Source organism: Spermophilus citellus, assembly GCF_964194105.1.
Source record: "Spermophilus citellus genome assembly, chromosome: 1".
NCBI lineage: Eukaryota > Metazoa > Chordata > Mammalia > Rodentia > Sciuridae > Spermophilus > Spermophilus citellus.
Window position 1 is genome coordinate 51038930 of NC_138182.1, and position 13901 is coordinate 51052830.

Here is a 13901-nt window from a genome sequence, read left to right on the forward strand (position 1 = left end):
AGGTCAGTTCAATGTTTATTCTGTGTTGAAGAGGCCATGCATCAATTCCAATTTTCTGTATTTCTTATTTAGGCTGTTACTTACACTTGATAAAATTTCCATCTACTGTTATATTTCTAATTAGGAAATGTTTTGCCAACAGCATATATATTATGTCTTCACTGTAAAATTTCCTGTTGTCTCTCATAAATACATTCTCAATATATATAGTCTGTATGCATATTCTCTTATCCCACACACATTAATTTAGATTTTAAAATAATCTTAGGAAGCATGGCAATGTCTTTTTATATTACCTGTCCACATAGCACAATACACTAAGGGTTATTTTGTGATCTTGTAAAATGTTAAGATAGAATGCAAGTTTCAAACTGTGTTGTAAGTTACAGCCAATATCAACACCTGAAGTAGGTGGAGAAGGTGACAAAGTAACACTCCTTTTAAACAATTTGGTCATTTGATAAATACCTTCATCATAACTATTTTTCTTTGCTTTATTCCCATGTCCAATTTTTACATGTGTTAGGACATGTGTCTCTACTTTGAAGGGTCTAATATGAACATTGATAAAAATGAATATCACAAATTAATTTTTTAAAAAATAGTCACAATATTTTACACTAAGCAACCACATACTAGAGTTATTTTTTTTAAATTACACTCGCTGAATAAGGATGATAATACAGTCTTTTAACAGACACAAATCTATACAAAATATTGAAGTTCATTTGTAAATTTAATTCTAAATTCTGAATTGTGTGAAATCTATAAGCGATAGTATTTGTAATAAAAAGTTACTGTAGCCTTACTAAAAGTTAGTGAATTCTCAAGAAATAAATTTCAGCCAGGCATGACTACTGGGTGATTATCAGAAGAAAATATTTCAGAAACTTTATCACCAGTTATAAACTATTTAATTCATAAAACATGTATTGAATTATATTATTTAGAGTGCTTTTTTTAGAGAGTGAGAGGAGAGAGAGAGAGAGAGAGAGAGAGAGAGAGAGAGAGAGAGAGAGAGAATTTTTAGTATTTATTTTTTAGTTCTCGGCGGACACAACATCTTTGTTGGTATGTGGTGCTGAGGATCGAACCCGGGCCGCACACATGCCAGGCGAACGCGCTACCGCTTGAGCCACATCCCCAGCCCTTAGAGTGCTTATAATGCATTTCTATTAGAAAAATTTTGTACTAAACTACTGTCAGTCAGTCAAAATAGGCACTTTCATTATATTAAGGTAAATTTCTTTGTGTAGATTCAACCTAATTTTTAAATCCACTTGGGTCATTTTTTTGGAACTGAAATGAAGTCATTTCAAAAGAAGGTTTGCAAAAGATCAATATTTTTGAAACTTTGCTTTGGACTGATCATTTTGGTAGAATCAGAACCCATTATTTGGTAATAGAACTCTAGATTTGCTGACATTAATGTTCAGTTTTAAGCATTTCCATAATATTTTCTGTTGTTTCTCATAAAATATTGTACTGATAGATTGACCTTGTGAAAAAATTATATATTTTCATTGAATTATTTATAGAAATTTCATCATCAATATTATTTTCCTATGAAATTTCATGCCATTGCATGCATTAATGTCTACAAGTCACAAGAGACTGATTAATATAAAAAAAAAAGTCTGGTCATTATTAGAGTTAATAATGTGAATGGAGACAGAAAAGGTGGGACAATTGAGTGCCTGATATCACTGCCTGTACAGCAAGGTAAAGAATCTGATGTGAGTTAACTAAACAATACTCAAAACTACTTTGAAAATCAGTTTTATTTATTTATTTACTTATTTATTTTTAAATTATTCTATTAAAGAACTTTGACCTACTTGAAAATGTTCAATGGATTTCCAGTGGTGTGTGTCTGGATATCTGTGTTACCTCACAGCCTTACAAACCTCAACCTAACTACTTCCACATCAAAATAACATTGTTTTACGTTCTTGATATTCAGCCATTGAAGAAAATGTGGTCCCCTTAGATCTCAGTTTTTTCTGTAACCAGGATTTTCCTTCATCTCTTTTACCATACAATTCATCTCATTCTTAGAATTAGAAGTCTGTTTTCTTAATTATACCCTCTTTTCCTCTGCATCATCTGAAACTTTCATTCTATTATAAACAAATATCCCATTCTCATCTGCTTCATAGAAGTCTCTCCCCTTCATAATATAAAAGTTGACTCTTTCCTATCAATATTTTCCTGTAGACTTGTCAATGAGAAGCCATGCTCTCTCCCATATGCTACTTATTAAAGAGCTCAAAGGCAGAATTATTTTGCAATTATTTCCAGATGACTGCTTCTCAACTTATATCGGAACAACAAAAATAATAAACAAGTTTTTTACTTTTTGTCATCCTTGATATCAAATCTCTTATCTGTGGTTGCACTTTCCACAGTTTTGTTTATCCATGGTAAATTCTGATCATAAATATTAAATAGAAAATTCCAGAAAAAAATTCCTAAGTTTTAGATTTTATCATGATAAAATATCATGCCTTTCTATTATATCCTGCTTGGGATCTGGATCCAGCTTGGTTTGGAACACAACACTGTATTACACTACCCTGCCCTCAAATTTCTTAGTTGCATTCCTGGTTATCAGATTGACTGTCACAGTATCAGAGTGCTTGTGTTCAAATAACACTTATATACTTAATAATGGTCTCAAAATACAAGAGTACTTATGCTAGTAATTGGAATATTCCAGAAAGAAACTATACTGTGCTTTATTTAAATGTTAAAGGTGAGAAGACTCAGCTTATGAGGAAAAAAAAAATCTACCCTGTGATTGCTAAGATCTGTGGTGAATTTTTGATATTAATCTCTTGTGTGACTGATTTATAAAATAAGTTTTATCAAAGATATTTGTGCATAGAAAATAAGCATAGTATGTACAGGATTTGATATTATACATAGTTTCATGCCTATTTTGCGGGTCTTGGATCAACTACCCATGGATAAGTGGGTGAGCTGTGTGCACTGATTAGTAGGTATAAAAGACAGTGATTTTATTCCCTACGAGTAAGCATGTGATTACCCAAGACTATTTTAAAATCCCATTGGAATATTAATTAATATATGAAGAGAGAAGTTCCTAGGCTTCATTAAATTTAGCGGTTTTAATTATGCCCTGTGGCAATGATTTTACTCTATAACTATTTACCATAAACAATCATACCACATGGAATGTTCTAAAATCTATAAGCCAAAAGTTTAGCATAATGTTTTTCTATTCTGATGGTTTTCTTTCTTCACTCCTGAAAACAAATATTCTTTGAATTTATTGAGGCCGCTGTAATTTTACTATGTGATATCAGTATCTCCTGTGCTTACATAAAGTCAAATTATGAATTCAATATTTAAATCCAATCATTAAGTTTAGCTTAGACTGTTTCATCATCATATACTACTTACATTTTTACTCTACTAAACTGAATATATATCAATTCTACATCTTATTTAAAATTCAATATTTCAACATCTCTTTGAAACATTGGGTAATCAATACCAGCTGGATAAAATACACATTGAAATTGACACCATAAAATTTGGTATGGTGGCACATGCTTAGTTGTGGGGGCATATTCCTGTAATGCCAACATCTTGGGAGTTTGAGGCAGGTGAATGACAAATTTGAGCAGGCCTGGACAATAGAGTGAGATCTCATTTCCCCAAAAACAAAAGCAAAAACAAAAACTTTGCCACCATAATAATATAAAATAATGAATTATAGTTGGATCTTTAAAATTTTTTATGTCTTTGATATATTAATTCAACACATTTTGTCATTTCTTATAATAGACTAAAGTTCTTACTCACTGGGCATAGTGGTACATGCCTGTAATACTCATGGCTCAGCAGGCCAAGGCTGGAGGATCCCAAGTTCAAAGCCAACCTCAGCAATTTATCAAGGCCCTGAGAAACTTAGGGATACCCTATCTCAGAAAAATATAGAAATAAAATAAAATAGGGATGGGGACATGGCTCAGTTGTTAAATGGTCCTAGTTCAGTCCCTGAATGAATGCTTTTTTTCCAAGTGGCCAAATGAAATACTTTTTATCAATAAATTACTCCTAAAACTTCTAAAGATGATATTTACTACAGTTCAATTTCGACTTTGTTATCTTTTATTTATTTATTTTCTTTTATTGGTTGTTCACAACATTACAAAGCTCTTGACATATCATATTTCATACATTAGATGGAAGTGGGTTATGAACCCCCAATTTTACCCCAAATGCAGATTGCAGAATCACGTTGGTTACACATCCACAATTTTACATAATGCCCTATTAGTAATTGTTGTATTCTGCTACTTTTCCTATCCCCTACTATCCCCCCTCCCCTCCCCTCCCATCTTCTCTCTCTACCCCATCTACTGTAATTCATTTCTCTCCTTGTTTATTTTCCCATTCCCCTCACAACCTCTTATATGTTATTTTGTATAGCAATGAGGGTCTCCCTTCATTTCCATGCAATTTCCCTTTTCTCTCCCTTTCCCTCCCATCTCATGTCTCTGTTTAATGTTAATCTTTTCTTCCTACTCTTCCTCCCTGCTCTGTTCATAGTTGTTCTCATTATAGCAAAGAAGACATTTGGTATTTGTTTTTTAGGGATTGGCTAGCTTCACTAAGCATAATCTGCTCTAGTGCCATCCATTTCCCTGCAAATTCTATGATTTTGTCATTTTTTATTGCTGCATAGTACTCCATTGTGTATAGATGCCACATTTTTTTTATCCATTCATCTATTGAAGGGCATCTGGGTTGGTTCCACAGTCTAGCTATTGTGAATTGTGCTGCTATGAACATCGATGTGGCAGTATCCCTGTAGCATGCTCTTTTACGGTCTTCAGGGAATAGTCCGAGAAGGGCAATAGCAGGGTCAAATGGTGGTTCCATTCCCATCTTTCCCAGGAATCTCCAAACTGCTTTCCAAATTGGCCGCACCAATTTGCAGTCCCACCAGCAATGTACAAGTGTATCCTTTTCTCCACATCCTTGCCAGCACTTGTTGTTGTTTGACTTCATAGTGGATACCAATCTTACCGGAGTGAGATGGTACCTTAGGGTGGTTTTGATATGCATTTCTCTGACTGCTAACGATGGTGAGCATTTTTTCATGTACTTGTTGATTGATTGTATATCCTCCTCTGAGAAGTGTCTGTTCAGGTCCTTGGCCCATTTGTTGATTGTGTTATTTGTTATCTTATTGTCTAATTTTTTGAGTTCTTTGTATACTCTGGATATTAGGACTCTATCTGAAGTGTGAGGAATAAAAATTTGTTCCCAGGATGTAGGCTCCCTATTTACCTCTCTTATTGTTTCTTTTGCTGAGAAAAAACTTTTTAGTTTGAGCAAGTCCCATTTGTTGATTCTAGATATTAATTCTTGTGCTATGGGTGTCCTATTGAGGAATTTGGAGCCCGACCCCAGAGTATGTAGGTCATAGCCAACTTTTTCTTCTATCAGATGCCTTGACTCTGGTTTGATATCAAGCTCCTTGATCCATTTTGAGTTAACTTTTGTGCATGGCGAGAGAAAGGGATTCAGTTTCATTTTGTTGCATATGGATTTCCAGTTTTCCCAGCACCATTTGTTGAAGATGCTATCCTTCCTCCATTGTATGCTTTTAGCCCTTTTATCAAATATAAGATAGTTGTAACTTTGTGGACTAGTGTCTGTGTCCTCTATTCTATACCATTGGTCCACCCGCATGTTTTGGTACCAGTACCATGCTGTTTTTGTCACTATTGCTCTGTAATATAGTTTGAAATCTGGTATCCCTATACCGCCTGATTCACACTTCCTGCTTAGAATTGCTTTTGCTATTCTGGGTCTTTTATTTTTTCATATGAATTTCATGATTGCTTTATCTATTTCTACAAGAAATGCCGCTGGGATTTTGATTGGCATTGCGTTAAACCTATAGAGAACTTTTGGTAATATCGCCATTTTGATATTGTTAGTTCTGCCTATCCATGAACAGGGTATATTTTTCCATCTTCTAAGATCTTCTTTTACTTCTCTCTTTAGGGTTCTGTAGTTTTCATTGTATAAAACTTTCACCTCTTTTGTTAGGTTGATTCCCAAGTATTTTATTTTTTTTGAGGACTTTGTGAATGGAGTGTTTTTCCTCATTTCCGTTTCAGAAGTTTTGTTGCTGATATACAGAAATGCCTTTGATTTATGCGTGTTGATTTTATATCCTGCCACGTTGCTGAATTCATTTATTAGTTCTAGTAGTTTCTTTGTAGACCTTTTTGGGTCTTCAAGGTATAGAATCATGTGATCCGCAAATAGTGATAATTTAATTTCTTCTTTTCCAATTTTTATGCCTTTAATTTCTTTTGTCTGTCTAATTGCTCTGGCCAGTGTTTCGAGAACTATATTGAATAGAAATGGTGATAGAGGGCATCCCTGTCTTGTTCTGGATTTTAGAGGGAATGTCTTTAACTTTTGTCCATTCAGAATGATGCTAGCCTGAGGCTTAGCATAGATAGCTTTTACAATGTCAAGGTAAGTTCCTGTTATCCCTAGTTTTTCTAATGTTTTGAACATAAAGGGATGCTGTACTTTGTCGAATGATTTCTCTGCGTCTATCAAGATGATCATATGGTTCTTATCTTTAAGTCTATTGATGTGGTGAATAACATTTATTGATTTCCGTATATTGAAACAGCCTTGCATCCCAGGGATGAATCCTACTTGATCATGGTGCACAATTTTTTGATGTGTTTTTGTATTCGATTCGCCAGAATTTTATTGAGGATTTTTGCATCTAGTTTCATTATAGATATTGGTCTATAGTTTTCTTTCTTTGAAGTCTCTTTGTCTGGTTTCGGAATCAGGGTGATGTTGGCCTCATAGAATGAATTTGGAAGAGCTCCCTCTTTTTCTATTTCCTGAAATAACTTGAAAAGTATTGGTATTAATTCTTCTTTAAAGGTTTTGTAGAACTCTGCTGTATACCCATCCGGTCCTGGGCTTTTCTTGGTTGGTAGTCTTTTGATGGCTTCTTCAATTTCATCCATCGATATTGGTCTGTTCAAATTGTGTGTATCCTCTTGACTCAGTCTGGGCAAATCATATGACTTAAGAAATTTATCGATGTCTTCACTATCTTCTATTTTATTGGAATATAGGTTTTCAAAATAATTTCTAATTGTCTTCTGTATTTCTGTAGCCTCTGTTGTGATACTGCCTTTTTCATCCCGTATGTTAGTAATTTGAGTTCTCTCTCTTCTTCTCTTCGTTAGCATGGCTAAAGGTCTGTCGATCTTATTTATTTTTTCGAAGAACTGACTTTTAGTTTTGTTAATTTTTTTCAATAGTTTCTTTTGTTTCAATTTCATTGATTTCTGCTCTGATTTTAATTATTTCTTTCCTTCTGCTATATTTGCTGTTGTTTTGCTCTTCCTTTTCTAGGGCTTTGAGATGAAGTGTGAGCTCATTTATTTGTTGGTTTTTTCTGTTTTTGAGGAATGACCACCAGGCGATGAATTTTCCTCTTAAAACTGCTTTCATTGTGTCCCATAGATTCCGATATGTTGTGTCTGTATTTTCATTTATCTCTAAGAATTTTTTGATTTCCTCCTTTATGTCTTCTGTAACCCATTGATCATTCAGTAACATATTGTTCATTTTCCATGTGATGTAGGATTTTTCCTTCCTTCTTTTATCATTGATTTCCAGTTTCATTCCATTATGATCAGATAAAATGCATGGTATTATCTCCACCCCTTTATATTTACTGAGGGTTGCCCTATGGCATAATATATGGTCTATTTTGAGAAGGATCCATGTGCTACTGAGAAAAAAGTATATCCATTTGATGATGGTTGATATATTCTATATATGTCAGTTAAGTCTAGGTTATTGATTGTGATATTGAGTTCTATAGTTTCTTTTTTCAACTTTTGTTTGGAGGATCTGTCCAATGGTGAGAGAGGTGTGTTGAAGTCACCCATAATTATTGTGTTGTGGTCTATTTGATTCTTGAACTTGAGGAGAATTTGTTTTATGAATGTCGCAGCACCATTATTTGGTGCATAAATATTGATAATTGTTATGTATTGTTGGTGAATGTTTCCTTTTAACAGTATATAATGACCTTCTTTATCCCTTTTGATTAATTTAGTCTTGAAGTCGATTTTAGTCGATATGAGGATGGCCACCCCTGCTTGCTTACGAGGACCGTGTGCATGGTATATTTTTTTCCATCCTTTCACCTTCATCCTGTGTATGACTTTTCCAATCAGATGTGTCTCCTGGATGCAGCATATTGTTGGATTTGTTTTTTTAATCCATGATACCAGCCTATGTCGCTTTATTGGAGAGTTTAAGCCATTAACATTCAAAGTTACTATTGATATATGGTTTGTACTTCCATCCATGTTTGATTATTTATCCTTATTTTTAAAAAATTTAGTTTGTTTCTCCATGATTATCTTTCCCCTCACCCTCTGTATTTACTGAGGCACTTCCCACTGATGGTTTTGGTTATTGTTTTTCATTTCTTCCTCGTGTAGTGTTTTCCTGAAAATGCTTTGCAAAATGCTGGTTTTCTGGCTGCAAATTCTTTTAACTTTTGTTTATCATGAAAGATTTTTATTTCGTTGTCATACCTGAAGCTTAATTTTGCTGGATACAGAATTCTTGGTTGGCATCCATTGTCTTTCAGTGTTTGAAATACATTGTTCCATGACCTTCTTGCTTTCAGTGTCTGTGAGGAAAAATCCGTTGTTAACCTTATTGGTTTACCCCTGAATGTAATCTGTCTCCTTTCTCTTGTAGCTTTTAATATTTTCTCTTTGTTCTGTATATTCGATATCTTCATAACAATGTGTCTTGGCGTTGGTCTACTGTGATTTTGTGTGCTCGGTGTCCTGTATGCATCTTCAATTTGTATATCTGTTTCCTTTTTTATTTCTGGAAAGTTTTCTGTAATTATTTCATTCAGCAGGTTACTCATTCCCTTGGTTTGAATCTCTGTACCTTCTTCTATACCAATTACTCGTAAGTTTGTTTGTTTTTATGTTATCCCATAACTCTTGGATGTTTTTCTCGTGATTTTTTACCAACCTTTCTGAGTTGGCTAGACTCTTTTCAAGATGATATATTTTGTCTTCATTATCTGACGTTCTGGCTTCTACTTGCTCCACTCTGTTAGTGATACTCTCAATTGAGTTTTTAATTTGGTTTATCATTTCCTTCATTTCTAGAATTATTGTTTGATTATTTTTATAATCTCTATCTCCTGATAAAGATGTTTAACTTCTTCTTTTATCTGTTTATGTAATTCATTCTCAATGTGTTCTTTCGCTGCTTGAATTTGCTGTCTTGTATCCTCTTTAAGGTTCCATTCCATCTGTCTAAGGTGTTCCTTGAGTTCTTTATATGACAATTTTTCTGATGACTCAAGGTCCTCCTGAATATTTAGGCTGTCCTGCATTGTTTGTACTCCTTTTCTTCCTTGCTTTTTGAAGCTGCGCATGTTACTTCTTGTTCTGTTTGACTGCTGAGTTACTGTTTTCTCCTATAAATTTATTTGATGCTTGGGAGGAAAGGTATTAGAAGGGAAGGGAAGAAGTCACTAAAGAGAATGAGAGTAAGCAGGTAGAATTCAAGGAAGGGGGGATAAGAGAAATGAAAAGACAAAAGAAGAAAAAAATAGGAAATAAAAAAAGAAAAAAAATTAAATAAAATAATAAAAAAAATTAAAATTAAAATTAGAAGAAAAAAAACTAAAAAAATTGTAAAAAAAATTTAAAAAGACAGCAAGAAAGAAAAATGAAAATGAAAGAAAAACCCAAATCAAAAAAAAAAAAAGAGAAAAGAAAAAAAGAAAAAAAAAACTAATAAATGCAGTCTTAGAGTAGGTGGCACTGTGCCCAGCAGGCCAAGTTTCTCCTGTCAATACGCGGGAACCAATCACTGTGCAGCAGCTCCTCCCAGACTGGGCGAGTCTCCAATCCTGAGTGCCTAGGGCCTCCTCTTGTGTCTAGTCACTTCCCACTTTTCCTCTAGCCAGGCCCCTCTCACGGGTGCTGCTCACCACAATACTGGCTACACGCCAGGTCTGCTGCTCCCGGGAGCCCTGTTTTCATGAATGACTGGGCACACTCTTCCAGTTTGCCATTCCCTCAGACCCTAAGTTTGTAGAGCTTGGGGCTGAGAATCCTCAGCAAATTTTACTTGCCCTCCTGTAGCCACGCCCCAGGTAGCTGGTGCAAGAGGCCTCAGCAGTCAGCCCTGGTGGGAGCGGTAGTTCCACGCCGTGGGTCCCGCGCCACCTCTGATTCCCTCGGGCTGGCTATCGAGCTCACGGGAGAGCTGGGAGGGGCCCTTACGGGAGAGCTGGGAGGGGCCCATAAGGTTTCCCCGATGTGTGGAGAGGGAAGGCTGGGGAATTACAACCCTGTAGCCGCAGGTTTCAATGAAGTTATCTCCTCTGCCGCAGTCTGATGATGTCAGTTCTCTGCCATGGTGGTGTCTCTTGCAAATGGTGACAGTTTGTTTCCCTTTGCTGGGCGACCATTGCAACGGGTGGGTCCTTACTGTCTCTCCCAAGCCCCGTTTCAAACCTGTGGCCACTACCTATGAAGGCTTGGTAGGCATTTACCTCTGTAGGATCAGAAGGGCTGACCAGTTGTTTCAGCTGGATGGATTAGTGCTGAGTCACAGCTGTTTGTCTGTGGGAAGCAGGCAAACGGGAGCTTGAATTCAGCCGATCCGGGCTCGCTGTGTGTTCTGAGAGGCCCAGACTGTTCGCCCCAGATCCACGTCAGCTCAGCATTGCCTAGTGATCCTGAGCAAACAGATTTAGGTTGTTTACGACTCCCTATGCCCGCACAGCTGAAGAGGTCAGAGACTTGATCTCTCCGCGCCCGCCGCCATGTTGGAATCCCTCTCTCTCCGCTCTTCCCGGCCGCTGCGAATACGTGGCTGGAGCTCTGGCAGTGCTGGAGAGGCAGGAACCACCGGAACCCGCGGAGCCACCGCTGCCGCCGCGTCTGGCTCCATTTGACACCCACACACCAGCCAACATTGTTATCTTTTAAATATTTTCTCAATCAGAGAATGGAGGGTATCTCCACCCCACTACATTCTAGGCTATTCTTTACCATAAATTCTCACGACTATTCAATCTGAATGAGTTTTATAGCTTTCTTCACTGATTACCTTTCCTTCCTTGTATTGTTAAGAACTTATTTATTCCTTGCTGTTTATCTCAGTTTAAAATACATATACTCCTGAATTTTTATTGGATTATCTCCCAATAAACTAATCTTAATTTGAAAATATAAAAAGTTAAAAATGCCTTTAATATATCTAAACTATTAGATGGCTTAGAAACACAGCACACTTTAGATCTTTTTTTTTTATCATTAGGATCATGATGCTCAGAATAGCTTACTTCCACTGCCCATCATCAAGTGAGAGTTTTTATCATTAGTCCAGGAAAAAAATACAAATTCAAGTTTTAATGTATGGTTTCCACTGAATTACCTTTGTATCATCCTAAAGTTAAAAAATCATATTGGAAGTTGGAGGCCACATGTATGTGCAAAATCTTGTTAAAACACCATTTCTCAATTTGATTTTCAAGCAAAGTTACCACTTCTTCAATGTGTACATGATTTGAAATTAAGACTCAAATATCCTTAGTAAGGTTAAGTGAAACTGCTAACTAAATTTCCCTGTCTGTATTAGTTTCCAAGAGGAGAAAACATTGTAAACAACAGAAAGGACCAATTGCTAGTCATGCTTCATGATGGTACTTAACTAATCCAACTGCCATACTCACATTGATTTGCAAAAACCTCTATGTTCAGATTGGCTCTGCAGAAATACAAAGCAAAATGAGAAATTGACTTAGAGATACTTGACATCCAGTGTGCCTGCTTCATCTCTCCATTGCAGATGAATATAGTGTTTAAAAAAAACATGTTCTGTGTTGCTTTATTGAATATTAAGTTATCTTTGCAAATAGTCTAATAAATTTGCTTATAATAACTTAATCAAACTTATTTTTCTTGTAATAAAATGTTGACATCACATATTTTCAGAAAAGATTTCTATCTACTAAAAATTATTGTTTTGTGGTCTATGGGATATAATTAGGAAGGTGTTGATTTTATTGTATAGCACAAAAATGTCTGTGTGGATAATTAGATGTAGGTCTAAAACTCTTTGATTTTATGTGTTTTAAAAGTAAATCTACTAGCAGTAACAGGTGTCTTAACAGAAGAAATTTTATCCACTAAATTACACAAATGGTATATACAAATTCAACTTTACCCTTGAAGATTAAAAATGTCATTCATTAAAATAACACTAAATTTTAAGAACTGTAGTAGGATTTAAACAAACACACACACACACATACACATTTATAATTATCATGCTTCAATGCGTACTGGAAGAAGTGTAGAATCCTCATAGATGGCAAGATTTAAAAGATGCCACACAAGATGCCACACCAGGTTACTCATCTTACTTTCAGCCATAATTATCATCAAAAATTATATATGTTTCAATATATTCTCCTGGAATTAACTTGAAGTTTTAAACTGCATTTGTATGTCCATATTCTCTTTACTTTATACTGTTTGTGTATTGATCTTGGGAGAACATCATACAATGAGGATTCTCATATTTTGGAACATGGAACATCAGGAACATATTACCTACTGTGGTTCTGGTCAATTAGTTGCTGGGCTACCTTGTCTGTGGGAGTTAGAGACAAGGAATCAACACACAGACTCCGGGAGCTGGTGAGAGAACTGGCTGGATACCCATCTTAGGTCCTCTTCCAGTAGCTCAGTTTATTTTTGGAATGCATACAATTGTTATAGGGTTGGAGTGGGGTGTGCCCATCAACCATACACAAGCAAGATAGTATCCATAAGCCAATCATCTTATGCTTAATGTAACCACACTATGAGGATGCTCTAAATATTGCTATCATCAGGAAGGGTCTTTGTCCCTAGGGGAGGGGGTTTATATGTTAGGAGTTCCATGTCAAAGCTCTTGGTTATCAGTTTCCTGGCCTGGCAGCTTGGCAACACTAACCACAAGTGCTTAGGGCGTAGTTTCACTAAGGGCTCTCTAGAGCAGAGCATCCCATCCTGCAGGTGTTCCTATCAGGCCTAAACGAGTGTAGATTCTTCAAGCATTACAAGCTGCTCATAGCTGCTAGCCGCTAGCTATAAACTGAAAGTTATTCCAATAAATACCAGCCACCCTTTACTCATAACATGAATGCAGGAATAAAATATAATTTGAGGAAATTCATAGTTATACAATTGGTGATTAAAATAATACAAAATATGAAAGAGAAATAAATATTGCATTTTGCGATTATAAATGATATAAATTATATTTTAACTTAATAAACAGTGACTATTAATAAATAGCCTCATAGAGCATAGGGTTAATATTACAGTGTGTATATACAAAGGATAGTTTAAGTAGTAGTACATACTGGAGAATAAGTTTACCTGTCAAATATTTAAGGCTAGTAATTCTAGTACCATAAACATTTCAATTAATATATATTTATAAATAAATTTATTAGTTGTTATGTCCACTTTCAGTCATATGTTTCTTGTAATCTATGACAATCTTATTATTCTAAGTTTACTGAATAATGGAATATATTTTTAAAAATTGACAGGTTGTTATTTACCAGAAAAAGAAATGTATTCTCAAATATGAAGGCTATGTTTTCTATTTTGATCTCTTTTAAACAGAGAAATCCTACTGATTTTATGATGAGCTTTAAGGGACAAAAAGAAAGAAGAAACAAGCCTATTGCTACTGAAACCTATCAGCCTGCAAGCATGGTTTGATATATCCACTGTGACCTCTTATAAAAGAATAAA